The sequence below is a fragment of the Pinus tabuliformis genome, chromosome 2_2 (genome assembly GCF_031772625.1).
Source record: "Pinus tabuliformis cultivar Carrire ecotype Pingquan chromosome 2_2, CPIR1, whole genome shotgun sequence".
NCBI lineage: Eukaryota > Viridiplantae > Streptophyta > Pinopsida > Pinales > Pinaceae > Pinus > Pinus tabuliformis.
Genome location: NC_142300.1, coordinates 469,640,002 through 469,666,892, shown reverse-complemented (window position 1 = coordinate 469,666,892; position 26,891 = coordinate 469,640,002). Strand labels below are relative to the sequence as shown.

The 26,891-nt window shown below is 44.1% G+C and overlaps 1 pseudogene; it reads right to left on the bottom strand.

Annotated features, from left to right (window-relative positions):
- Window positions 1-26,891, bottom strand: part of LOC149193357 (K(+) efflux antiporter 5-like) — a 189,147-nt pseudogene that overhangs the window by 106,455 nt on the left and 55,801 nt on the right.

The following is a 26,891-nucleotide window of genomic DNA, read 5'->3' as shown; positions in this document are numbered from 1 at the left end:
GGCATATTCCATGAACATAAGTATTGGTGAAAAGAAAGTGTTCGGTGGTGCTGCAGCTCGCCAAGTACGGTTGAAAGACTACCGTAGGCCTGGGGGCATGAAAATTGGTATCAGAGCTTGGTTGGAGCTAGTGTTGAAGTATTGAAGCTGATTCAGGCTTGAAGAAGCTTGGCAGTTGGTGATAGTAGAAACAGGTACTTGCAGGTCAAGGAAGCTGGTTTGACATACAAGTGGGACTAGAGTTGGTTCATGCTTTGCAGGGAACTTGGAGAAGGCTGAAAGGCAAAGATGGTGGATGAACCTATGACAGGTGAATCTAGCCATAGTGAAAATGAAGTCTTCTGGTATAAACTATTGGAACAGGTGAGGAAATGGAGTTTTGACTGGGTTTTGATGAAGGCTGAGAACATGAAGATTCGGGAAGGCTGTTCAAAACTAAGGAAGGAACTTGAAGAACTCAAGAGCCAATGCGAAAGTACGATGGATGGTAAACTCAAGGAACTTGACGAGGAGATCCAACGGAATGGTCTTGATCTTCAAGAGCTCTTGGATGAAAGAGCCCTATTGAGGAAGAAAAGTGCCATGGTGGAGACCAAAATCAAGCAGATTGAGGAGGAGGTAAAGAAGAAACTTCTTGGTAAGAAGGTAGTTGTGATTGAGTAGGATGAGATCGACTACATTTATAGGCTGGGGACTCACCACTGTAACAATCCAAAGGATGTTCGGAAGCTTAGTTCCATGAAGGTAGTCAACGGGCACTTGGTTGGTGCACTTGAGCAGAATGCGATGGAGGACAGGATTGGGGGGAGTCAAGCTAGACCAGGATCGAGTTGCTTAGAAGAGCCAAGCAAGGAAGTGAAGTACCTTAGGAGGAATGTCAGATTGAAGCATAAGCCAATGGACACTTATGAGGCTGAGCTTTTAAAGAAGGTTTCTGATGTGAGACACAAGATAAAGCCGACAGAAGAAGGCGATGCCTTGAAGCTGAGTTTTGTGCAGGTAACCATGAAAGGCAAGAGATTTGCAGCTTTGGTGGATACAGGAGCTACTCATAGCTTCTTAAGTAGGAAAGCAACAAAGTCTTTTGGGAAAAAAGCAAAGATGGAGAGGGAATGGAGTGCTTTCAAAGCAGTCAACTCTACCATGAAAGCTATTATTGGTGTGATGGAAAACACTCAGGTGAGAGTATGATCGTGGTTTGGAAAGTTGGACTTGAGGATCGTCGACATGGATGATCATTCTATGGTGCTGGGGAAAGATTTTGCGCGAGCCATACAAATGGTGGACCAGGACATTCTCTTGATCACAGTTGAAGGGAGAACTATGTTAGTTCTGATGAATAGAAGGAGTTGCTTGGGGTATAGACCGAGGATGAATTCTATGACTTTGTATCCCAAAGATCCGAATGTGAAGCATGAGGATGTGGAGCAAAGAGGACTTGGGAGTATGACTCAAACAATGAAGGAAGGGAAGTTGATTGAATTCGTTGCAAGAGCGAGGAAGAAGGAAGTAAGTGGGAGGTCAATCTCATGAACCTTGAAGCACTTGTCAAAGACAACTTCTACTGATGATCTTCACAATGGAGTTGCAGAAGAAGGGAGTCTGAGTACTACTTCGGAAGCAGTGGTTGGAGAGGATTATGTAGGTAGAGATCCAGCTGGTATAGTGGATTTTTGCAAGTATGCTATGGGCATATATGACTTTCAGTTGATGAAAGCCAAGCTTGGAGAGCTTGGGTGTACATGTGAGGAGATTGAGGATGTGCACAAAAACTTGAGGACACAACATCAATCTGAAACATGGGTGGATGAGAGTCAGGGAGGAAACTTCCTATCCCTCCTTTCTCTATAAACAACCTTGGAGATGGGTTGGTGCAGGGACCTTGATTGGAAGGGGCTGCACCACCTTAACAAGGGGCCTTGGAGGAGGCTTCTTTATGACAGATTGCAGAATTGGATACGGATGATCAGATGTTGGGATGAGACCACTTGGTTGGGCATCATGGACAACTAGAGTCATGGACATCATGTTGGAGACATGGAGCATGAGTATGAAGGGACATGATGCAGGAGCATGTATAGAGGTGTCACTCATGGACATTCTATGGGAATGCCGAGGCAAAGATGTTGTGTAGATGCTGATGTGACATGGAGATGTTTGTATAATCCAATGGAGAGATTGTACACTCCTTGTACAACAAGACGATGGACGGGACATGTTACAGATGGGATGGAGTTTCCATGGACCTGAGCATGGGATTTTGAGTAGATTTGATGAGTTCGAGATGTAGTAGAAGTCAGGGAAAGACTGATGATGGCATAAGGATGTGCATTCTTGTGGTTTGGATGTATGGTTCAATTAGCTATCCATCTAGCTTGAGTCATGAGGGGTACCGGTGTGCAGATGTGTGTCAAAATCGGGATGATGACAGTAAGACTACGAGGAGGGACGACACATGATGGAGATGGTGGTTCTACATATGTTGCAGGGATGTTTGTAGTATGTGGAGGAGTTGATATCATGGATAAGACTATTCGGATATGGAAATCTTGGTGACAGGATGGTTGCCTGGATGGTGGATGTTGTTAAGGACGACAACGACTTCAAGTGGAGGAGGATGTAAGGACCCGCGGTCCAAATACATCACCGCTGAGCCGAAGTGCGACTTGGCTTGTTGGTGGAGGAGTGAAGGTGAATGAACGAAGTGCGAGCAGCTCTATGACCAAATGTACGAAGTTACAATGTAAGAATGTGCATAAGGAAGGGTGAGCGAAGGAGTCTATATGGCATGGGGGAGTGTTGGCTCAACCCATGGGCTGACCTAGGACTTGGACAAAGGCTGACCATTTTAATGGTGAGTTTGCAAAGTATGTAGGGGCATTTGGCAAGTCGGCTTGGGCAGCTCAACTTGCCTAACCAACGATATAAGTAAACAATGCGATGGAGGCATTTGGCATACAATTCAGACATCACAACTTGAGCAAGGAGAAGAGCGAAGTAAGGGTGAAGTCGTAGCAAGGTGAGGTGTAGTTCTTATGCACCCATCCTTGGGCAAGGCCGCACGAAGATAATGCACGGGTCTCGGTTCTTGGGTGAGGGCGTGGGTGAAGGCACCCATCGTTCAGACAATGAGTGCGGGTGGTGACTTGGGTGAGTCGCCCACCCGATGTGGGAAGAAAAATGTAGCGGAGACTTTGGTGAGACCACCGCCGGTTGAAACAAAACGAAGGTGTCTCAAGTGACTCGGGTAGGTTGCTTGCCCATCGTGCACAAAGAAACAAGGTTTAGTTGAGGAGTCGGTTGGTAGCTCGTGTGAGGGTGCACCCGCCCAGCTTGGGCAAGGAACTTTGGTTAGCACACGAAGGTGTGACAAGTTGTAAATTTGGCTAAGTATGAAACCTAGTGTTTCCCAAGTATACTTGTAAACTTTGTAAAGAAGATTAATAATATATATTCGGGCAGACTCGTTGTTCAGGGAGTTGCCCCTCCCTTTATACTGTGCAATTGTGTTCTCTTGTATAATTGCTGATGATAATGAATGTGTATGGGCGTTCATTGGTATAAAGGAAACATAATAATACTTGGTTGCGAAAAACAAACTAAGTAGACTAATGGTTAGGTATAGTCCATGAACATAAGTATTGGTGAAAAGAAAGTGTTCGGTGGTGCCGCACCTCGCCAAGTACGGTTGAAAGACTACCGTAGGCCTGGGGGCATCTCATCATAATGCTCCACCAACCTGTCCATAGTAGAAATAGCTTCTTCAAGTGTTTTAATCTTCTACCTCTTCTCCTCATTGCATTCCCAAGGTTTCAATCCAATAATGAAGTTGAACACCTTGTCCCTCTCTGCCATGTCAGGAAGTTCCAGAACTGCACTTGCAAACTCCCATTGATATGTCTATAGGTTCCCGTCTGCTTAATGAATTTAATCTTCATTCTTGCTTCCCACATTTCATCCTGAGGATTGAAATGAGCCTGCAAAGCTTTCTTCATATCATCCCAAGAAGTAATGTCATCAGCACTGCCATTGGAAATTTGATCCATCCGTCTTCTCCACCACATTTTAGCATCTTTTGTTAGGAATTGAGCAGCCACTTTCATGTTTGTCTCATCATCGGATAGACCCAAGCGTTATAAGTATTGCTCCATATGCCACAGAAAGTTACCAAGAGTCTTCGCGCTTCTTGTACCATCATAAGTTTCTGGTTCCTTGAATTTCACATGAGACACTCCTCCACCTGAGTTATGTCTCACAACCTTCTTCAACACCGTGATCTCATTATTTGCACCATCAAGAGATTTCTGCAATTTCAAGATCTTTGCTAGACCTTTATCCCTTGCTTCTCCAATCTCCTTGATTTCAATTTCAAGTTGTGTACACTTAAGATCAGTATACTCATGCCGAGTCTAGAGTTCATCAAACTCTTCCCTTATTTGCATATGATCGTCTAGTTCCTTCATGACTAGATCCATATTTGTAGTCCAGTAAGATTCCAATGCCTCCATTCTCTGTAGTATCTTGTTTATAAAGGCTTCGGTCGCATTGTGGCTAGATTCACCCGATACCACATGAGATTCACTTGCCATTTTTTCTTCCTTCTTACTTAAGGTGAAGCTGATTCAAGGTTGAAGAAGCTTGACAGAAGCAGAGAACAGGCATGTATGAAGGGAAAAGTTATGGAGAAATCATGGATTAACAATATGGGTTTGATGGACTTGATGGTTCATGGCAAGACTGTTCAAGCTCTGGTGGACACAGGGGCCACTCGTAACTTCATGACGACACGATTGGCAAAAGAGGTTGGAATGATGATCTTCCCATCGAATGTGGAAGTCAAGGCAGTGAACTCTAGAGCTAAAGTGGTGGGTTTGGCACACGAAGTGCCTGTGCAGATAAAAGACTGGAAATGTTAGTTGGACTTCATAGTGATGGAGATGAATGACTTTGATATGATATTGGGGCAAGATTTCTTGAAGGGTAACAATGAAATTATTATTCCCTTCTGTGATTCGGTGGTGTTGGTTGGACAGTCACAAACTTGGACTTTTCCCACTCATAGGCAAAGGCGGGAAGTCAAGGTGCAGCATGTTTATATACTGAGTTTGGAGAAGGCTATGAAGGAGTCAGATATGGAGACATATGCGGTGATGTTCAAAGGAGTCGAAGGTGATGGAGTGGGGACGCCTGTTCCAGCCGAGATTTCTGAGGTACTGGCCAAATATGCGGATTTGATGCCTGATGAGCTACCAAAGAAGCTTCCACCAAGGCATGCAGTGGACCATAGCATTGAGCTTGAGCCAGGAAAGCAACCTCCGGCTAAAGCACCTTATCGGTTGTCAGGACTCGAGTTGGAGGAGTTGAAACGACAGTTAAAGGAGTTAACTGATGCAGGTTTCATCAGACCTTCAAGGTCCCCCTATGGAGCTCTGGTATTGTTCCAGCGGAAGAAGGATTCGAATGAGCTACAGATGTGCTATGATTACCGTGCATTGAACAAGCAGATGGTAAGGAACAGGTATCCTTTACCATTGGCTGCTAATTGCTTTGACAAGCTTGCAAAAACCCAAGTGTTTTCCAAGCTGGATTTGATGCATGGATATTATCAGGTGTAGATAGCTAAAGGAGATGAGAAGAAGACCATAATAGTAACGAGGTATAGTAGTTTTGAATTCCTTGTTATGCCATTCGGGTTATGCAATGCTCTTGCTACGTTTTGCACTTTGATGAATGATGTTCTACGACCATACTTGGATTCATTCGTAGTAGTGTACTTGGACGATATAGTGGTGTACAGTGACAATATCGAGGATCATAAGAAGCACTTGGCGATGGTGTTCGAGGCACTGAAGGAAAATTAGTTGTACTTGAAGAAGTCTAAGTGTATGTTCGCTCAGACCGAGATTTTGTTCCTTGGACATATAGTGGGTCAAGGGTACACACGGACGGAGTCAAGCAGAGTGAAGGCAATCGAGGAATGGGTTGAACCGAAGAATGTCCATGAGATGAGGGTGTTTTTGGGCATGACCAACTACCAACGGAAGTTTGTAGAGGGGTACTCCAAGGTGACATCATCATTGACAGAACTATTGAAGAAAGACAAGAGATGGAGTTGGACGGATAAATGTCAGGTGGCATTTGATGATTTGAAGAGAAGGATGGTTACAACACCGATACTAAAGTGTCTGGACTTTGAGAGACCGTTTGAGGACTCGCTTTGGAGATGGAAAAAGAAGATTGAGAAGTATGACAGGAAGCTACTGAGGAGGTCGGGATTGTCGAAGGCGACAACGATTTCGAGTGGGGGAGGATGTAACACCCTGTGATTGGCGAGTCAACCAGGCACGGCCTCCCACCATGCGAAGTAGCGAAGTCATGCGAAGGCAAGGCGACCGAGGGAAAAGTGTTATATTACATAGGCGAGTTGGCTGTTCCACATTTATATGGGCGAGTTGGGGAGCTGACACCACAAGCTGACCGAGCGAAACACAAACAAAGAGCATTGTTGGTGGGCAGTCCCGTGCCATGGGCAGGCCAACCCACACAAAAGGTGAAGATTGTTTGATGAACGTGCGGTTGGGAGGATGGATGGAGGGTCGGCCGAGGGCGCGACCTCCACACAAGGTAGCATATATATGCACGGTGGAGTCTTGGAATTTCATCATCTCATTCGGTCTTCGATCATCAAGCAAAGGTGTGAGCGAAGGAGGTGTAACCGCAGCAAGGCACAGGTTATGCGCCCACCCGCCGAGCAAGGTTATATGCAGTCTTGGCATGAAGTTTGATACTGTAAGGACCTGCGGTTCTTGGCATGACCTCCTGGTTGGTGCAACAAATTTTTGGCAGACGAGCGAAGTGGAAAACATGAAGTGCGAGCAACTCTATGGCCAAATGTGCGAAGTAACATAGTTATAATGTGCATGAGAAGGATAGAGCGATGGTTTATATAGAGTGGGGAGCATGCTTGGCTAGCCCATGTGCTGACCTACGACTTGGGCAAAGGCTGACATACAATAATGGCAAGTTTGTGAAGTGTAGGGGCATTCAACACATGGTGGACAAGTTGGCTTGGGCAGCTCGACTCGCCCCACCATCCATATAAATAAAATGAAGGTGTGAAGCATTTGGACATCGACTTTCGAACATCACAACTCGAGCAAGGAGAAGTGCGAAGTAAGGGTGAAGCTGTAGCAAGGTGAGGGCACAGTTCTTATGCGCCCATCCTTGGGAAAGGCCACATGAAGATCACACACAAGTCTTGGTTCTTGGGTGAGGGCACGGGTGAAGGCGCCCGTCGTTCGGACAAAGAATGCGGGTGGTGACTCGGGTGAGTCACCCACCCGGCGTGTAAAGAAAAACGCGGTGGAGACTTTGGTGAGGTTGTCGCCGGTTGAAATGAAAAGAAGGTGTCTCAGGTGACTCAGGTAGGTCACTCGCCCGTCGTGCACGAAGAAACAAGGTTCGGTTGAGGAGTCGGTTGGTAGCTCATGTGAGGGCATGCCCGCCCATATTGGGCAAGGAACATTGGTTGGCATATGAAGGTGTGGCAAGTTGTAAATTTGGCTAAGTATGAAACTTAGTGTTTCCAAGTATACTTGTAAAAGTTGAAAAGTTGATTAATATAACATATTCAGGCAGACTCATTGTTCAGGGAATTGCCCCTCGCTTTATACTGTGCAATTGTTTTCTTCATTTATAATTGCTGATGATAATGAATGTGTATGGGTGTTCATTGGTATAAAGGAAACATAATAATTACTTGGTTGAGAAACACAAACTAGGTAGGACAAGTGGTTAGGCGTAGTGCATGAACATAAGTATTGGTGAAAAGAAAGTGTTCAGTGGTGTTGCACCTCGCCAAGTATGGTTGAAAGACTACTATAGGCCTTGGGGCATGACAGGTGGTATCAGAGCTCATGGTTGGAGCTGGTGATAGTGAAGCAGGTACTTGCAGGTGAAGGAAGTTGTTTCACATACAAGTGGAACAAGAGCTGGTTTAGGTTGCAGGCAACTTGGTGAAGCTGTTGGATGGTCAATACTCGATCATAAAGAAGGAAGAAGGAAGCAGAAATGGAAGGTGAATCTCGTGTGATATCGGGTGAATCTAGCCACAATGTGACCGAGGCTTTTATAAACAAGATACTAGAGAGAATGGAGGCATTGGAATCTTACTGGACTACAAAGATGGATCTAGTCATGAAGGAACTAGAGGATCATGTGCAGATAAGGGAAGAGTTTGATGAACTTTGGACTCGGCATGAGTACATTGATCTTAAGTGTACACAACTTGAAATTGAAGTCAAGGAGATTGGAGAAGCAAGGGATAAAGGTCTGGCAGAGATCTTGAAATTGCAGAAATCTCTTGATGGTGCAAATGATGAGGTCGCAGTGTTGAAGAAGGCCATGAGACATAACTCGGGTGGAGGAGTGTCTCATGTGAAAGTCAAGGAACTGGAATCTTATGATGGTACAAGAAGTGTGAAGACCCTTGGTAACTTTCTGTGGGATATGGAGCAATACTTGGAATGCTTGGGTCTATCCGATTTTGAGACAAAGGTGAAAGTGTCTGCTCAATTCCTGACAAAAGATGCTAAGATGTGGTGGAGAAGATGAATGGATCAGATTGCCAATGGCAGTGTTGATGACATTACTTCTTGGGATGATATGAAGAAAGCTTTGCAGGCTCATTTTAGTCCTTAGGATGAAATGCAGGAAGCAAGTATGAAGATTAAATTCATTAAGCAGACAAGGAACCTACAGACATATCAGCAGGAGTTTGCAAGTGTGGTTGTGGAACTTCCTGACATGGCAGAGAGGGACAAGGTGTTCAACTTCATTATTGGGTTGAAACCTTGGGCAAGAAATGAAGTGAAGAGGCAGAAGATTAAAACACTTGAGGAAGCTTTTGCTGCTGTGGACAGGTTGGTGGAGCATTATGATGAGACTTCTGATGAGTGGAAGAAGAAGTCTGATAAGTCGAAAGAGAAGAAGAAATATGAAGCTTCGAAGTCGGATCAGAAGACGAAGAAGCCATTGAAGTGTTGGATTTGTGCTGAACCACATACGGTGAAGAATTGTCCTTCTAGACCAAAAGTGTTGCTATTGCATAATCTAATACAAATAATGAAGAACCTTCTATGGGGATGATGTAGATTCTTGGAGCTGTTGCTGCTACAGAAGTGGTCTCTTGGAGAGATCCTGAAAGGAACAACTTGGAGTATGTTCGAATGAAGATTGGAGGTATGGAGGTACTTACTATGGTAGATAGTGGAGCTACTCATAACTTCATGAGTGAAGATGTTGTGAGAAGAATTGGGCTGAAATTTGTACTAGTGAAGGCACAAATGAAGACGGTGAATTCTCCTCCTAATTCAATTCTTGGTATAGCTAAAAAGGTGGACACAATACTAGTTGAGTGGACCGGGAAAGTCGACTTCACTATAGTGTGGATTGATGACTATGAGGCTGTGCTGGGGATGGAATTCTTGAAACAATATGATGATATGATTGTTCTACATCTGAAGAAGCTGTACATTTACGATGGAAGGGAAGATGTACCCATTGGTGTTCCAACCATTGGTGTGAGAAGGCATGATTGTAAACTAGCGGTGATGCAGATGGAGGATGAGAAGAGATTTTAAGACATGAGTAAGCGGTTGTCTACTGTTGAGGCAAAGCTTACCGAGCAGTCATTGGTTATCAAGACACTGTCTGATAGTATCTTGTATTTATCAAGAAGGCTAGAAGAAGTGGAGGATGATGATGATGACGAGGAGGTTTATGTGAGACCAAATGTCCATAAGGATGATCCGTTGGAATATCTATAGAGGATGGAGATAGAGAATCCTGACAGATGGATTGAGCTTATTAGTGAGGGTGAGCCTTCAGGCTCTACTCCCTCTACATCTTCTTAGATGAAATATAAGATGGGGCTCATTGTTAGTTGCTCATGGTAGTGAGTCCTTAAACAAGTTGAGCAGGTATGACAGATGGTGCAGGAATGGTTCGGCATCAGCATCACGACATGTTGTAGATGGGATGGAGTTCCATCAACCTGAGCATGGGAGAGATTCTTGGTGAGTGCAGGATGTGGCAGAATCTGAGATAGACTAGTGGAGGCATAAGGATGGACATTCTTATGATTTGAGTGTGACAGTTGGACTGGTCACCCAACTAGTTCAAGTCATGAGGGCTAGCAGTGTACCAGAGAGATGTTGACATCAGGCAGGCAGGAAGGAGGACAGTTCACAGGATGGGATGACACATGATGTAGATGGTGGTTCTACATATGTTGCAGGGATGTTTGCAGTATGTGGAGGAGTCGATATCATGGATCAAGGATGAGGCAGTTATTGATGATGATCTTGGTGGATGGATACCAGGATGGGATGTTGTCGAGGATGACATCGATTTCAAGTGGAGGAGGATGTAAGGACCTCCTGTTCTTGGCACAACCTCCCGGTTGATGCGACGGCTTGTTGGCAAATGAGCGAAGTGGAAAACATGAAGTGCAAGCAGCTCTACGACCCAATGTGTGAAGTAACATAGTTATAATGTGGATGAGAAGGATAGAGAAATGGTTTATATAGCATGGGGAGCATGCTTGGCTAGCCCACAGGCTGACCTACGACTTGGGCAAAGGCCGACATACAACAATGGAAAGTTTTTGAAGTGTAGGGGCATTCAACACATGGTGGACGAGTCGGCTTGGGCAGCTCAACTCGCCCCACCATCCATATAAATACAATGAAGGCGTGAAGCATTTGGACATCGACTTTCGAACATCACAACTTAAGCAAGGAGAAGTGCGAAGTAAGGGTGAAGTCGTAGCAAGGTGAGGCACAGTTCTTATGCTTCCATCCTCGTGCAAGGCCGCATGAAGATAAAGCATAGGTCTCGGTTCTTGGGTGAGGGCACGGGTGAAGGTGCCCATCATTCAGACGAAGAGCATGGGTGGTGAATCGGGTGAGTCGCCTACCCAGTGTGTAAAGAGAAACGTGATGGAGACTTTGGTGAGGTCTCCGCCAGTTGAAACGAAACGAAGGTGTCTCGGGTGACTCGGGTAGGTCACCCACCCATCGTGCATGAAGAAACAAGGTTCAGTTGAGGAGTCGGTTGGTAGCTTGTGTTGGGGCGCGCCCACCCTGCTCGGGCAAGGAACTTTGGTTGGCACACGAAGGTGTGGCAAGTTGTAAATTTGGTTAAGTATGAAACTTGGTGTTTCTAAGTATACTTGTAAAAGTTGAAAAGTTGATTAATATAATATATTCAGGCAGACTCATTGTTTAGGGAGTGGCCCCTCCATTTATACTGTGCAATTGTGTTCTTCATTTATAATTGCTGATGATAATGAATGTGTATGGGTGTTCATTGGTATAAAGGAAACATAATAATTACTTGGTTGAGAAACACAAACTAAGTAGGACAAGTGGTTAGGCGTAGTCCATGAACATAAGTATTGGTGAAAAGAAAGTGTTCGGTGGTGTTTCACCTGGCTAAGTACGATTGAAAGACTACTGTAGGCGTGAGGGTGTGATAGATTCGGTTGAAGGCGCAGGTGGTGGGCGTGTGATGATGCCCGCCCAGCGAGTTTCTTGAATGAGTTTGGGTTGTATCTTAGGTGAGGGTCATGCATGGGTGCACCCGCCTGCCTTGACAAAGGAACTCGTGTGTTGTATGTTGAACAGTTGGAGGATGAGACCACCGTGCAGGTGTGCATGGGTGGGTGCCTAACTTTGTAACGCCGGTAGAGCCTAGCTCCCAGTCATTGTAATATTTCACATACTTATATAATAATAGATTCTTGTTACATATGAATGTGTTCATGCTGTTGTTTATGATGTTATGTTGATGTTTATAATGTTAATGGATTCCGCACATTAATGCTATGTTATTCATGAATGAAGATGAATGTTAAGGCATAGTTCGTAAAGTAAGATAACAATGGAACATGTTAATTACTTAGGCAGTGCCGCACCTGGCCAACTAAATGAAAAAAGAATTGGGGGCGTGACAGGGGCGTAGTCCATGAACATAAGTATTGGTGAAAAGAAAGTGTTCAGTAGTGTCACACCTCACCAGGTATGGTTGAAAGACTACCGTAGGCGTAACCACTTGTCCTACTTAGTTTGTGTTTCTCAACCAAGTAATTATTATGTTTCCTTTATACTAATGAACACCCATACACATTCATTATCATGAACAATTATAAATGAAGAACACAATTGCACAGTATAAAGGTATGGGCAACTCCCTGAACAATGAGTCTGCTCAAATATATTATATTAATAAACTTTTCAATTTTACAAAGCTTCAGAAGTATACTTTGGAAACACCAAGTTTCATACTTAGCCAAATTTACAACTTGCCACACCTTCGTGTGCCAACCAAAGTTCCTTGCCCAAGCTGGGCGGGCACGCCCTCACATGAGCTGCCAACCGACTCCTCAATCGAACCTTGTTTCTTTGTGCACGACAGGCTGGCAACCTACCCGAGTCACCCGAGACACCTTCATTTCGTTTCAACTAGTGGCAGCCTCACCAAAGTCTCTACTACTTTTTTCTTTACACGCTAGGTGGGTGACTCACCCGAGTCACCACCCGCACTCTTCATTTGAACGATGGGCGCCTTCAACCACACCCTCATCCAAGAACCGAGACCTGTGCATTATCTTCGTGCGGCCTTGCCCGAGGATGGGCACATAAGAACTGTGCCTCACCTTACTATGGCTTCACCCGTACTTCGCACTTTTCCTTGCTTGAGTTGTGATGTTCAAAAGTCGATGACCAAATGCTTCACACCTTCATTGTATTTATATGAATGGTAGGGCGAGTCGAGCTGCCCAAGCCGACTCATCCACCATGTGTTGAATGCCCCTACACTTCGCAAACTTCCATTATTGTATGTCGGCCTTTGCCCAAGTTGTAGGTCAGCCCATGGGCTAGCCAAGCATGCTCCCCATGCTATATAAACCATTGCTCTCTCCTTCTCATGCACATTATAACTATGTTACTTCAAAAATTTGGCTGTAGTGTTGCTCGCACTTCATGTTTTCCACTTCGCTCATTTGCCAACAAGTCGTTGCACCAACCAGGAGGTCATGCCAAGAACTGCAGGTCCTTACATCCTCCTCCACCTGAAATCGTTTTCATCCTCTACAACATCCCATCTTGGTATCCATCCACCAAGATCATCATCAATAACTACCTCATCCTTGGTCCATTATATCGACTCCTCAACATACTGCAAGCATCCTTGCAACATATGTAGAACCACCATCTCCATCATGTGTCGTCCCATCCTGTGAACTGTCCTCCTTCCTGCTTTCCTGATGTCAACATCTCTCTGGTACACTGCTAGCCCTCATGACTTGAACTAGTTGGGTGATCAGTCCAACTGTCATGCTCAAATCATAAGAATGTCCATCCTTATGCCTTCACCAGTCTATCTCAGACACTGCCACATCTTGGACTCACCAAGAATCTCTCCCATGCTTAGATCCATGGAAACTCCATCCCATGTGCAACATGTCATGATGCTAATGCTAAGCCATTCCTACACCATTAGTCATACCTGCTCAACCTGTTTTAAGGACTCATTGCCATGAGTGGCTAACAATGAGCCGCATATTCTATGTCATCTAAGAAGATGTAGAGTGAGTAGAGCCTAAAGGCTCACCCTCACTAACAAGCTCAATCCATCTGTCAAGATTCTCTATCTCGATCCTCTGTAGATATGCAACCCGATCCTCCTCATGGACATTCGGTCTCACATAAGCCTCCACTTCTTCTAGCCTTCTTGACAAATCTAAGATACTATCAAAAAGTGTCCTGATAACCAATGACTGCTCGGTCAGTGTTTCCTCAATAGTAGACAACCGCTTACTCATGTCCTCCAATCTCTTCTCATCCTCCATCTGCATCAATACTTGTTTACAATCAGGCTTTATCACACCAATGGGTACATCTTCCCTTCCATTGTAAATGTACAACTTCTTCAAATGTGGAACGATCATATCATCATATTGTTTCAAGAATTCCATCCCTAGCACAGCCTCATAGTCATCAATCCGCACTACAGTGAAGCCGACTTTCTTGGTCCACTCACCTAGTGTTGTGTCCACCCTTTGAGCTATACCAAGTACCGAATCAAGAGGAGAATTCACTGTCTTCATTTGTGCCTTCACAAGTACAAATTTCAGCCCAATTCTTCTCGCAACATCTTCACTCATGAAGTTATGAGTAGCTCCACTATCTACCATAGTAAGTAACTCCATACCTCAAATCTTCATCTGAACATACTCCAAGCTATTCGTTTCAGGATCTCTCCGAGAAACCACTTTCGTAGCAGCAGAAGCTCCAAGAATCTGCATCATCCCCACAGAAGGTTCTTCTTTCTTCACATTAGATTGTGCAATAGCAGCCACTTTTGGTCTAGAAGGACAATTCTTCACCGTATGTGGTTTAGCACAAATCCAACACTTCAATGGCTTCTTCGTCTTTTCATCTGACTTCGAAGCATCATCTTTCTTCTTCTCTTTCGGCTTCTCAGACTTATTCTTCCTCTCATCAGAAGTCTCATCATAATTCTCCACCAACCTTTCCATAGTAGCAAAAGCTTCTTCAAGTGTCTTAATCTTTTTCCTCTTCACTTCATTGCATGCCCAAAGTTTCAACCCAATGATGAAGTTGAACACCTTGTCCCTCTCCGCCATGTCAGGAAGTTCCAGAACTATACTTGTAAACTCCCACTGATATGTTTGTAGGTTCCCTGTCTGCTTAATGAATTTAATCTTCATCCTTGCTTCCCACATTTCATCCTAAGGACTGAAATGAGCCTGCAAAGCTTTCTTCATATCATCCCAAGAAGTAATGTCATCAACACTGCGATTTGAAATCTGATCCATCTATCTTCTCCACCACATCTTAGCATCATTTGTCAGGAATTGAGCAGCCACTTTCACCTTTGTCTCATCATTGGATAGACCCAAGTGTTCCAAGTATTGCTCCATATCCCATAGAAAGTTACCAGGAGTCATGTGCGACTGCCCTAGATTTGTGGCATGTGTGTAACAACCTCGATGTTATCAAAACTCATCAACCAAACACTTCAGAGCTCATTCCTCACATCAACATTGTAGCTCTGGCATCCCACATCACATCTAGGAGCAGTTGGCACATTAAGCTCAGCTATTTTGGGGTAAGCTCTCTTCCCATGCCTTGTGTTGCATTTCTATCGCTTTTTGTGTATTCGCTTATGTGAGTGTTGTTTGCTTGATTTATTTGAATTCCTGCTATCATTTACATATATTCCATCTTGTCCTAGCTCTATTTCAATTTTCGTTGCTATCTCACTGTTGTCACATGCATGAAACTCTTTTGCACATACGTTCATCCAACCAACGAAAGGCCTCACCCACATGCATGTTGATCTCTTTGATCAATCCTCCATTCATGTTTTTCATGCACTATTTATCACTTTTTCTATCACTTAGTGTCGCCATGCATTTCATTGACTTACTTGCTTTTAGTTTCCCGTCGGCGAGTCGGGCCAACCTTGGCTCGGTCTCTGCCTTAACCAAGGATGCATTGCACAATATGGAGAAGGAAGTCTCACCTTCCTCTCCATATTTGCGCATTCTAGCCCAGCACTGGTATCCTGGACTAAATTACACATTTATGGAGGTCAATGGCCTCTTGGCCCAAAAATTTGTGCAAATCTTCCACTGGGTTAGTAGTCCTTCCTAGCTGGGATTGCTCATTGCGCAATCCCTATAGACAACTGCCTAACATGACTATGCATTACACAGTTCGAGTAGTCACTCACTTTCCTAGTAGCCTGAACTGTGCCTTGTGCAGTCTTGGAAGTTGGTTTCCTGACCTGGCAGAAATTAAGCAACCTTCATGATCATTCAACCAGGTATGTTGCAAGTCAGTTCTCATGTTCATTTTGATTTTTAAGTGACATATTTCTTTCTATGAGTGTTTCCATGTCTTCAAGTATCACAGGTGTTCATCTGCCTATCAGCAGTACAGGTACAATGGTTTCTAAGAGAGGAGATATGAAAAAGTTGTTCAGAGCATGATTGGGGATGCAGTTGATCAAGTGTCCATGGGATTACCTATGCACAAAGACATAAAGTTGTTCATGGACAGGGACATCAAGCAACAACATCACAACAAACAACATCATGAACAACAGATGAAGGCAACATACTAAATGCAGCGTATGCAGGAGGAATGTTGTTGACAACATAGAGGCAGAGGAAAGTTGCAAGATCAAGCAGATCCACTAATAATGAAAGAAACTTTGGAGAGTCAGGCTATGAAGTGACGGCGGGATAGGAAGACCGCGTGAAGGAAGAATAAGGAAAAAAGAAGGATTTTCATGCACTGAAGCAGAAAATCAAGAAGAACATGAAGCTGCACAGACAGTCCGATGAGTTGCAGCGGGAACGTGAACAATAGTGAGTGCAACATGCACTCACGGATGAAACTGCTCCAGTACGGGTTAATGATCCATTCCAGCAGCTAACACAGAGCAAACATGGTGAGCAGTGTTGTTGATCACATGTAAGGGATCCAATAGCATACATGTCATTGAGCTCATGCATGCAATCCAACCCATTCAACATGCTCACCAAGGTGAAGACAAGAAGCAAGTCCAACTAGGGCTAAACATGCACTTCGGAAAGTTAACGTGCATGACCACCAACACACACTTGAAGATAAGCACAGACACTATGCATCAGTGTGTTTCCTGTTCAACCGTACCCAAGAAGTCCATGCACATGTTAGAAGACGAGTTGGATGAAGTCGCCGAACCAATCCACCAGTTGCAACGGAGGCAAGAGTTCGCTTCAGCAAGATGTCACCATGAGGTACATGCACACCATCATGGATGACTAAGCTTGGCATTAGCTCACTAGCTTCACCATCACAAGCATGTCAAAGAGTTCGTCTCACCACAGTGGAACGAATGTCAGTGATGTCTTGCAAGGCTTTCTCATGCCATGTTGTCTCACATGAGTACATGTGCATTGTAATGTTGATTCATGTCAAGTGTATGTCAAGTGTCAACAGTTGGATGTAATATTCATAGAGTAGGTGAAGAGTCATGTGGGTAGTTGAACTATCACAAAGGGGAACATCAAGGGTCACCCCACCCTTTGCTATAAATAGTCCCTCATAACTGATTGTATAGGATTTTGGTCAGCCAACCTTCTACTAAGACTATCTTGAATAAGGCTTGGACATTATTGTAATGCGCCTTGGCTTCTCCACCACATGGAGCTAGTAAATCTCTTTGGAGGAGAAGGAAGATGTGGTTGTAACGTTCCACTGATGTGGCTAGCAGGTTTAGATGGTGTATTGTATGACTGTGACTTACACTTCTTTAATAAAAAGAGCCAGCACATTTTTATGCATATGTTGTTATTGTAGGTGGATTGTTCTGGTTGCCTTAATGATATATGTTGTTTAACTTACATACTTGTATATGAACTGATTTGTATGCAATTATATGAATCTTGTTGTTAACGTGTTGCATATGTTGTTAATGTTGTCACCGTTGGTGTCGACTGCTCTGCCGGATACCAGACAGACCTTTCTCATGAACCTTGTTATATTAACCATCACACTCATTTCAGACTGATCCGTGAGTGTTGTTCGTGTTATCTTACCTTGTATATTGTGAGTTCGGCATTCGTGTCGACTGCTCTTTCAAAAGATCTGCATTTCCTTTGTGTTGTGTGTTCCTAGAAAATTTGGGACTCATCCCTTTCAACCTGGAACTCACCTTCACCTTCCTCTCCCTTTGAAGTGTTGGAACCTCTCATACTCATTCCTTGACCCACTACATCAGTCACACCCTTGCTATTGATGGAGTTATCTTACTTGCCTCTATGCGACATCACGGTCAAGGCATTACCTTAGGACCCATTGCTGGGACTCCTAAACCAAAAGGTTTGAGGTCTAATCAGGACTTCTTACTAGGGAGATCCCCTTGACATGTTGGTGGGTCCAACACCATCAACATTTCTAGCGCTAAAAGGAGAGCCCGATGACAAGCAATGTCCTCTCAACCAATTTTGAACCTTTGCATATCTTTCATGGAATCTTGCATTCTTCTTTCCCCCAGGTGTTTTTTGAATTGTGAAGATGTCTCCATCTCGAGGAACCTTTTCAATCTCTTGCCCACTCACACGTATGATGGTGAAGGTGAAGTGGGCTGACCTAAGCACTTACATAATTTCCTTTCCATGATTTATGAGGAAGATGAGTTTACTGACGAACAGGCCGGTCTGCTGCTTGCATTCACACTTCGTGAATCCCCATTTCGTTGGGTGCTCAGCCTATTGGTTGACACCATGCATTGATGTTAGCACGTCTGTGATCTTATTGAAGACATGTTCCATCATTTTTATCTAGCCATCTTGATCAGAAATTGTTACAGCAACACAGGGCTTTGCATGAATCCATTATTGATTTTTGGCAATGCTTTCATGAGTTGCAGTTTCAAGCTCCAAAGAGCCAAATGAATTTTTCTTATCTTTGGGACCAGTTCAAGTATTTCCTTAAGAAATCTTCCCATCAAAAGAGGAAGCTTGATATCAGGCCTCACTCAACATTCTTCATTGATGGAACTGCGCAATCTCACATGGGAGCAGGCACTATCTCAATGGACTCTCTACCTCCCTCTCATTTAACAGTTCCACCATCACCTTGTGATGTTGAGGATCATGTTCACACACCTGTTCAACCTTCACAGCCTCCCAACATCACTCTAGAAAATTTTCATGCAGATTCGATTGTGAGTCCTTTGGGTTCTCATATGCATTCCTTTTTTCAACCTCCATCTTCACACCCAGGTGTTCCTTTGGATGATGCTGCCTTGTGTTCATCCATTCCAGACTCTTCACTTGTTGTGAAAAAGGAACAACCAATTGACTAAGTTGGTGTTGCACAATGAAAATTCGCTGTCATTCATGGAGAGTATGAGTGGGTTGTTGAACATCAACACTCAGCAAAGGATGACTCCCTTTCATCCAAGCCCCCTCCATTATTTTCTAACATCGTTGGTGAACTTGTCATCCATGATTTTGCATGTGTTTCTTCATCCATGGATGCACCCATTGTTGATCTTTTGCAGGGCACACTGTATGTCAGCCCATCATCCAACAACGGAGAGGACCAATCATTGATTGAAAATCCACTTGATCTTTCATCTATTTTCTCTGGAAACATAGAGGGTGAACATCCTTCCTCATCTACCCCTTTGTGTGATTCGTCAAATCATGAGGATGTCGACCAACATCCTGAACTTTCTGATCTTGGTTTTCGTGATCTCTTCACCTCATCATCCGATCACGATGTCGATTCGCTCGTTGTCAATTAGTCTAAGTCACTGGTCTATGGAGATCCATCTGTTAATGAAGTCAAAACCTTACAGACTATCGGGTCACTTCAACCCAAGCTGATGGTTATGTCAAGCCCAAGCTATCTTGAGGTTGGTTTCGCTTTCGATAGGAAATTGTTCAAACACTCAAGGCTCCTCAAGATCAATCTAACATTCGGATCACACTTCCTCCACTCTAACTGCACGATCCCATTGCTCATGCATTGGAGGAGTCCTATATTGCAAGCACTCATGCATGATGCAAGTTATCTTTGTTTCTTTTAGTTTCTTTCATGTCTAAGTCAAGAGTGTGCTTTTGCTTCAAGGTTGCATGTAGTGCCACACAACACCATGATAAGTCCAAGGATTGTCTGTCATGTACATGCACTCACTTATGTTCCATGGGCACTTTGAAACATGGAGTGTGGTGATCTTCACTATTATATCTTTCTTATTTTCTGGTCCACACAACTGGGTTACTCATGGGCCAAGCCTTCACCCACATGGGTCTACCAATGCATCGGTGGCTGCATTGGAAGTATCACTTCACATGATTAGGCCCATGCACTGCTAGTGTAGGAGTAGGAGTAGTGTTTGCTTTCAATTGTTTTCTTGCATGCTTGTTTTCTTTCATGATTTGATTGCTTGTTTGTTTACTTGCTTATTTGTTTACTTCCTTTGCTTTCATTTTTTCTTCTTCTCTTTCTTTGATTTGTTGATTTTTAGTTCATTCACTTGTTTCATTCGTAGGTTATCTTTCAATTCCAAGTACAAACCTACTTACAGAACTGACTCCGCCTTGTGCACTCAGTTGCAGGGGTCCACGCACTCAGTTGCAGACTGTACTAGGCCTCTGCGCGCTCAGTTGTAGAGCCTCTTGCTACCACTACAACTCAGTACACTTTAGATTCAACTCTATGCTCTACCCATGCCTTCGCTATTCTCTATTAAGTTTCACTAAGCTCTCGTTACACTTAGAGGCTCGCTCTATTTATACAATCCCATGGTCCACGGATCATGGGTAGGCCGGCACAACTTTACATTAAATTACAATTCTTAGGGCGGACAACCCTATGACTTGATAATACAATTCATGCTCTGTGCCCGTACTTCATGGAGTTCTACACCATCTTTGACCAAAACTTGGGCTTTAAGCCTGAAAACCTGCTGCCAGGGATCCCATGCCCAACAGGCCCCCAACACAATCATCGTGACTCGTCCTGAGTCACACCATTGGTGTGGCGATCTTGGCACGGAGCCCCTCCAACTATGCTTGTGTTGCGCAAAGGTCCATTGTGCACTGTTCTTCTGTCTGCTGGATCTACTCCATTTATGCTTCTGAATCATCTGCGTCTGACTCGATTCTCTTCTTTGGTACTGGCTTCTAGTGCTTGTGTTTGCAGTCCCCCACCCCTGTCTGGCTCCTCAGGTCATGAAGACTATGCTTCGGTCGGTTAGTCAGATAGCCAACCCACCCGTGTAGGGCTTCAGGTGACTGTCCTTTATTTTTCCTGGGAAGGGTTCTCCATTAAGTTTGACTAGTTGGACCGCACCTCCGTCTGTGACCTATTTTACCACATATGGTCCCAACTACTGCATTCTGAATTTTCCAGGAAATTTTTTGAACTTGCTGTCATACAGCAACACTAAATCATTTACCTTGAAGGTGCGCAACTTGATATGGCAGCCATGTTAGGCTTTCTCACGCTGCTTTTGGACCTGCTGGTGAAATCTAGATAGAAATCATTCTTCCTCAAGTTCTTCTAATTGCGTGAGCCTTTCTTCCAGAGCTTCACGGTCCATCATGTTTGTGAGCACTACTATTCATAGAATAGGTATGATGTATTCCATCAGCATGACTGCTTCCGTACCATAGACCAACTAGAATGGTGTTTATCCCATCAATTTCTTGCACGTTGTCCTGTATGTCCATAACACAGTGGGTACGCGTAGGTCCCAGTCATTTCACTATGCATTACATATTTTGGTCAACGCAGTCTCCAGTGTTTTATTGGATGCTTCTACTGTTCCATTAGCCTGTGGGTGGTTTGGTGTACTTTTATGGTGATAAACCTGGAACTCTTCCATGAGCGTGCTGATGGTTTTATTTAAGAAATGTGTTTCGTGATCACTCATTAAGATTTTTGGGCAGCCAAATTGTGTCAACATGTTTACGAACAAAAACTTTGCCTTCCTGGCAGTCGTGTAGTCCTTGACCGGTTGTGCTTCTACCCATCGTGTCAGGTACTCCGTCATGGTGATGATGTAGCGCACACCCGTCTTTCCATGAGGTTTGATTGGGCACACAAAGTTGATTGCCCATTTCTCAAATGGTTGCAGTGTCATTTTGGGATTTAACAACATCTCATCCCTTCGTGATGGTTTTCCCATCCATTGACATATATCACAGGCCTTACAATGCGCTTTCGAATAGTGGTGTAGGGTCGGCCACCATAACCCTGCGTGAAGAATATTTTGTGCGGTCACACATCTTGCATAGTGTCCTCTTATAGCACCCCCATGTGCTTCCGTGAGGAACTGACCTCACTCAAATTCAGGTACGTATCTTCGCAATATCTCATCGTTGCCCATCTTGTAGAGGTGCCCAACAATGACAGAAAATTTCGTCGCGTGCACCACCAATTATTTCTTCTGTTGGATTGAGTACTTCTTCAGCGCAGTCCTTGTTGTTAGAAAATGGATTATATCTTCGAAGTGTCTATTTGTGACGTGTACTACAAAGAGCTATGCATCAGGTAGTCCCTGCTCCAAATTTGTTGGTTCCTCGCCTGTCTCAATTCGTGACAAGTGGTATGGAACTGTGTTTAAGTGTCCTGACTTAACTATGACCTCAAAATCATATTCTTGAAATAGTAAGAGCCATCTGCATATGTGCCCCCCCAACATAGGCTTGTTCACCAATTATTTCAACGTGGAATGGTTGGTATACATCTTGAAATGTCCTGTAGGTAAATAATGTTGGTATTTCTGGAGTGCGTACACCATTGCCAACCCCTCGCGTTTGGTGGTAGAGTAGTTATTTTTTGCCTTGGACAATATTCGACTCGCAAACATGATCTGGTGATCCACACCCTCTGTGCCCTCCTATGTTCGTACAGCTCCCAACGTGATACACAATGCATCAACATATACATGAAATTCCATGTCCCATTTCGGGAAGACCAAAATTGGTGCGGAGGCCAGTTTCCCCTTTAGGACATCCAAACTCTTCATGTAATCATCATTCCAGCAATATGTCACATCTTTTTTCAATATTTTTTCCATCAGCGTGGTTATTTGGGCATAACTCTTGATAAACTTTCTATAGTAGCCAGTGTGCCCCAAAGTAGCACGTAATTGTTTAACACTTCGTGGTGCTTCCAAATTGAGGATAATGGCAATCTTTGCAGGGTACACCATCAGCTCTTGTTTGCAGACCACATCTTCCAGTAGGTTTCCAAAGGGAATGAGGAATGTGCACTTCTTCAAGTTCAACGCAATATAGTGTCGGCGGCAAGTATCCAAGATCAAATGTAAGCTCCCTACATGGTGCTTAACTAATCCAAAAACAGTCCAATCGTCTAGATAGGCCTCCAAGAACTCGTGGATGTATTCTTTGAATGTTGCAACCACTGTGAACGAGAATATCATTGGCGCGTTCTTCAGTCCAAAGGGCATAATGGTGTACTGAAAGTAGCCCCATTCTGTTGCGAAGGTTATTTTACTCCTATCTTTTGACGCGATCTTAATCTAATGGTACCCTGAGAATCCATCCGTAAATGAGTAAGCTTCCTGACCACCAACATTCTCCAATACTTCATCTGTGAATGGTGTGGGGAATGGATTGTGAACACAGGCTTCATTGAGCTTCCTGAAGTCCACGCATATTCTTATTTTGCCTTTCTGTTTTTTCTCCTGTACCACCATAGGACTCACCCAATTGGATTCTTCCATTGGTTCAATAATTCTGGCTGCAAGCATTTTATCTAATTCGTCGTTGACCTTTTATTTATACTTTGGGTTCAGGTAGTAAGGCTGCTACTTAACTTGCTTCGCGTCCAGTTTGAAAGTGATATTCATTATCCCTAACTCGCCAATGATCCCTTTTAAGTCCGTGATTTTAGTCGGGAACAAGTCTTTGTATTCGCGGAGTAACTCAGCAACCTTATCTACCATAGCATCATCCCAATAGTCACCAAGCGTCGCATACATTGGCTCCACTTATGTGCTAATGTTTACCTACTTTGTTTTTAGTGTCACGGTGATGTCAGTATCCTCAATTGATGGTCCTCGAACCTCGCGACACCCTTCGATTTCTGGAATATCAATATTTCGGGGGTCGTCGTCATCCTCCTCCACCTGCACATTATAACATTCTAGAGCACTACTTAACTAGGTTTCCCATATTGGTTGCAGCATTTCCAATGGATCTTGTGGTATTTTGAAGATGGTGGATTTTACTACTTGCAGTGCATCGTCAACAGTATCCGACCACCGGTCTTCAAATGTGAATGTTAACAAAAATCCCTCGCGCAAGACATCCCATTCACCCATACCATGTCGGAGTTCTGTCTCAGTATACCAGTTCATGGGTATGACATCCAAGGTATGGTAGAATAAGTGTACCCATTCGGGTTGTGGTTCTTCCCCGTAGACCTTGGTCCATTTCGCGAGGTGCATACGCAGGTCATCTCGTCCATCGTATTTGTCTTCTAACCGTAGTTGTGGCTTCCCAAACCATAGGCGCATCATCCTTCTACATCTATGCTAGTACTCAAAATTTCCCTGATGTGTACCCCACCATCATGTAGGTGTTGCACGTAGTGCCCATTTCAACGCATCGAACTGCTGCTGTTCTAGTACTGTGCTTTCAAATTTTCTCAGGAATTAATCCACCACTGTTAATCCATCATATGTCAGTAGCTCTCTTACCTCTGTTGTCATGCAACGTAGTGATCTAATCATCATGTTGCAATTCAGTGTTGTCACTTTGTGCAACTGATTCTGCCATCACTCTACCTCTTCATCTGAATCCAAAGTGTTGGAGGTTTCGCGCTCCCACAAGATCCTCCCATCTGCAGTCAGATTCACCCAATCTTGGTCTCATGCAGTTATATTGTAAATACAATCGAGATCATCGTCACTATCATCGTCACGCACTGGTTCAACATAGCACGCTCCTTCAGCTGGGTCCAGTGGGACTACTACGCGTAGTGACTTTTTCTCGAAGATCATCTTGCGCTTCTTTAGATTGATGACTCCGTTCATATCAGTGGCCTAGTCTATTCCTAAAAACGTGGGATAGGGATTGTTATCATTGACAATCTCTATTACTTCAAAATCTGCCTACATGCTCACACCTTTAATATCAACTGTTACCCCTAGCAACCTTCCCATGGGAAAAATCTTCTGTTGGTTCGCCATTCGTAATTGAATAGGGGACCATTGTAAAGTGAGCCTGCCCATGCGTTCCCATGTTTGCTTTGGTAATACATTCATGTCGGAACCCAGATCTAGGTTTACCTGATCCATTTCATTTTCCCCAATTTGTTCAGTCAACCTCATTTCCCTTCCAGTGCGTAATGCATGCGTCCCTAATTTCCGAATACGTACGGTTCTCCTGACCCCGTGCACCTAGTGATCAATTCCTATAGTTCTTTAACGGCCTTGTTGTCGCACAACAGTTTCATGCATGTCTCCATAAAGGTAGTGAGCATTGAAGGATCCATTCCTAGCTTTGGTTGATCCTTACTACCTGAAGTGGAGGCCTCCATGAAGCTCTTCCTAGCTTCCATGAATGTCTCCTTTGCGTGTTCTAAGTCAAACTCAGGTTCCTTCGTAGGATCCTTATGAACCCATGTATTTTCCTCTGGGTGTTTCCCCGTATCTTCTCCTATGTTCATATTGCTTCTGAGTGTCATGTTTACATTCGAGTCCTCTTCGTGTAGCTCAGACCTCATCATTTGTATATTCTAAGTCGAAGGAGGCTAGAATACCCCTTTTTTGTGCATTTGCGTGATCAACATAGGATAGCCTATTGCTTCATGATCAAACTAAGCACAATATGAGGAGGATGTCCTCGTCAGGTTGGTACAATCACGAGCATAGTGCCCTGGTCCTCTGTAATTGTAACAAATTAATTGTCCATGACCCCTTCCTAGTCACATTCCATCTCATCCCCGACCTCACCCCTGAAATCCAGCGCGCTCCATCCCTGCATCTGGGTCATGGGCTTGCGTTTTGGTCTACATCCTATAGGCTGGGGTCTGATCCATCATTAACTCGTAATTGCAGCAAGTGCGCTCATCGTGGCCTACCAGCTTGCAGAAATTACAAAACAATTGCTGGGGTGTTTGTGTATATTTCTACAGAAAATGAAAGTTGTCTGTCATGTGTTTCCCTCCTATCTGATAGATCATGCATCATAAAGCGGGTGTCGCACTAGGCCCTGGCTGCACCTCCAATCTCAATGGAATTGTCCCTCCTCCTGCCAAGTAGTTCGTGAACACTAGACAATGATACTTGGCATGGCCCTGGCCTTTGCATTTTATGCACCATACCTCCTTGCACACCTGTAGCCACGGTTCCCTATCCTTCTTCAAGCTTTTCATTTCCAAACACAAATTCTGTAGTTGCACGTGGATTTGTTGAACTCCTAACCCAGGGTCTTGTATCAGGGTCTCATGTAATCTCATCACCATTTCCAATGCTTCAGCCTGGGTGGAAAGTGTCTACTATGACAGTGTCATCCTCAAGTGTGGTGCCAGAGATGCTACAAACCATGCATGATGTTGTGTATCTGTCAGCGTCATATTGGCCTTGCGGATCGTATTCTTCAGCCTTTGGTCCAGATCCTAGGGGGTCTCGCCTAGAAGCATCGTGATCTCTCTAAACCCAATGATTGACTGCGTCTCTGCTTTTGGCCTGCTAAATTCTTTGTTCAATGCATTTTGGATATGTTCTATCCCCGCGTTTGGGTGGTCGTTGGAGTGCTTGATGTACCACATTAATGCGTGATCCTACAATGCACTCACCAACATAGCCTTCTTAATATTATCATCCGTGACACCTTGTGCTTTCCATACTGCTCTTACCACGAACCGGAATTGGTCTGGATCCTCATTCCCTACCCCTCTAAATACTGGTAATTTGATCGCGCTCACCATACTGAACCATGGAGGTGGTGGAGGTGTAGATGGAGGTGAGGGAGGTGAAGCAGGTGGCTATGTGGGTGGTAACTATGAAATCCGTTGCCTTATCAAACTGACTATGCTTCTTGGAGAAACCAGCATGAGCTCATCCTCGCTCTCCCGCGAAGGTGAAATTAAGGGACTATTTTCTAATTGTTCGTTACTTCTACTTCTGTAGCTCCTTCCACTCTGTGTAGTCCCAAACATTAATTTATTTGCATAACTCGCTTTTCACATAACAACATCTTAATCTAGGTATTCAAAGATTTAATATACTTACCTCACGGTCCCTTGAGAGAACGTCGC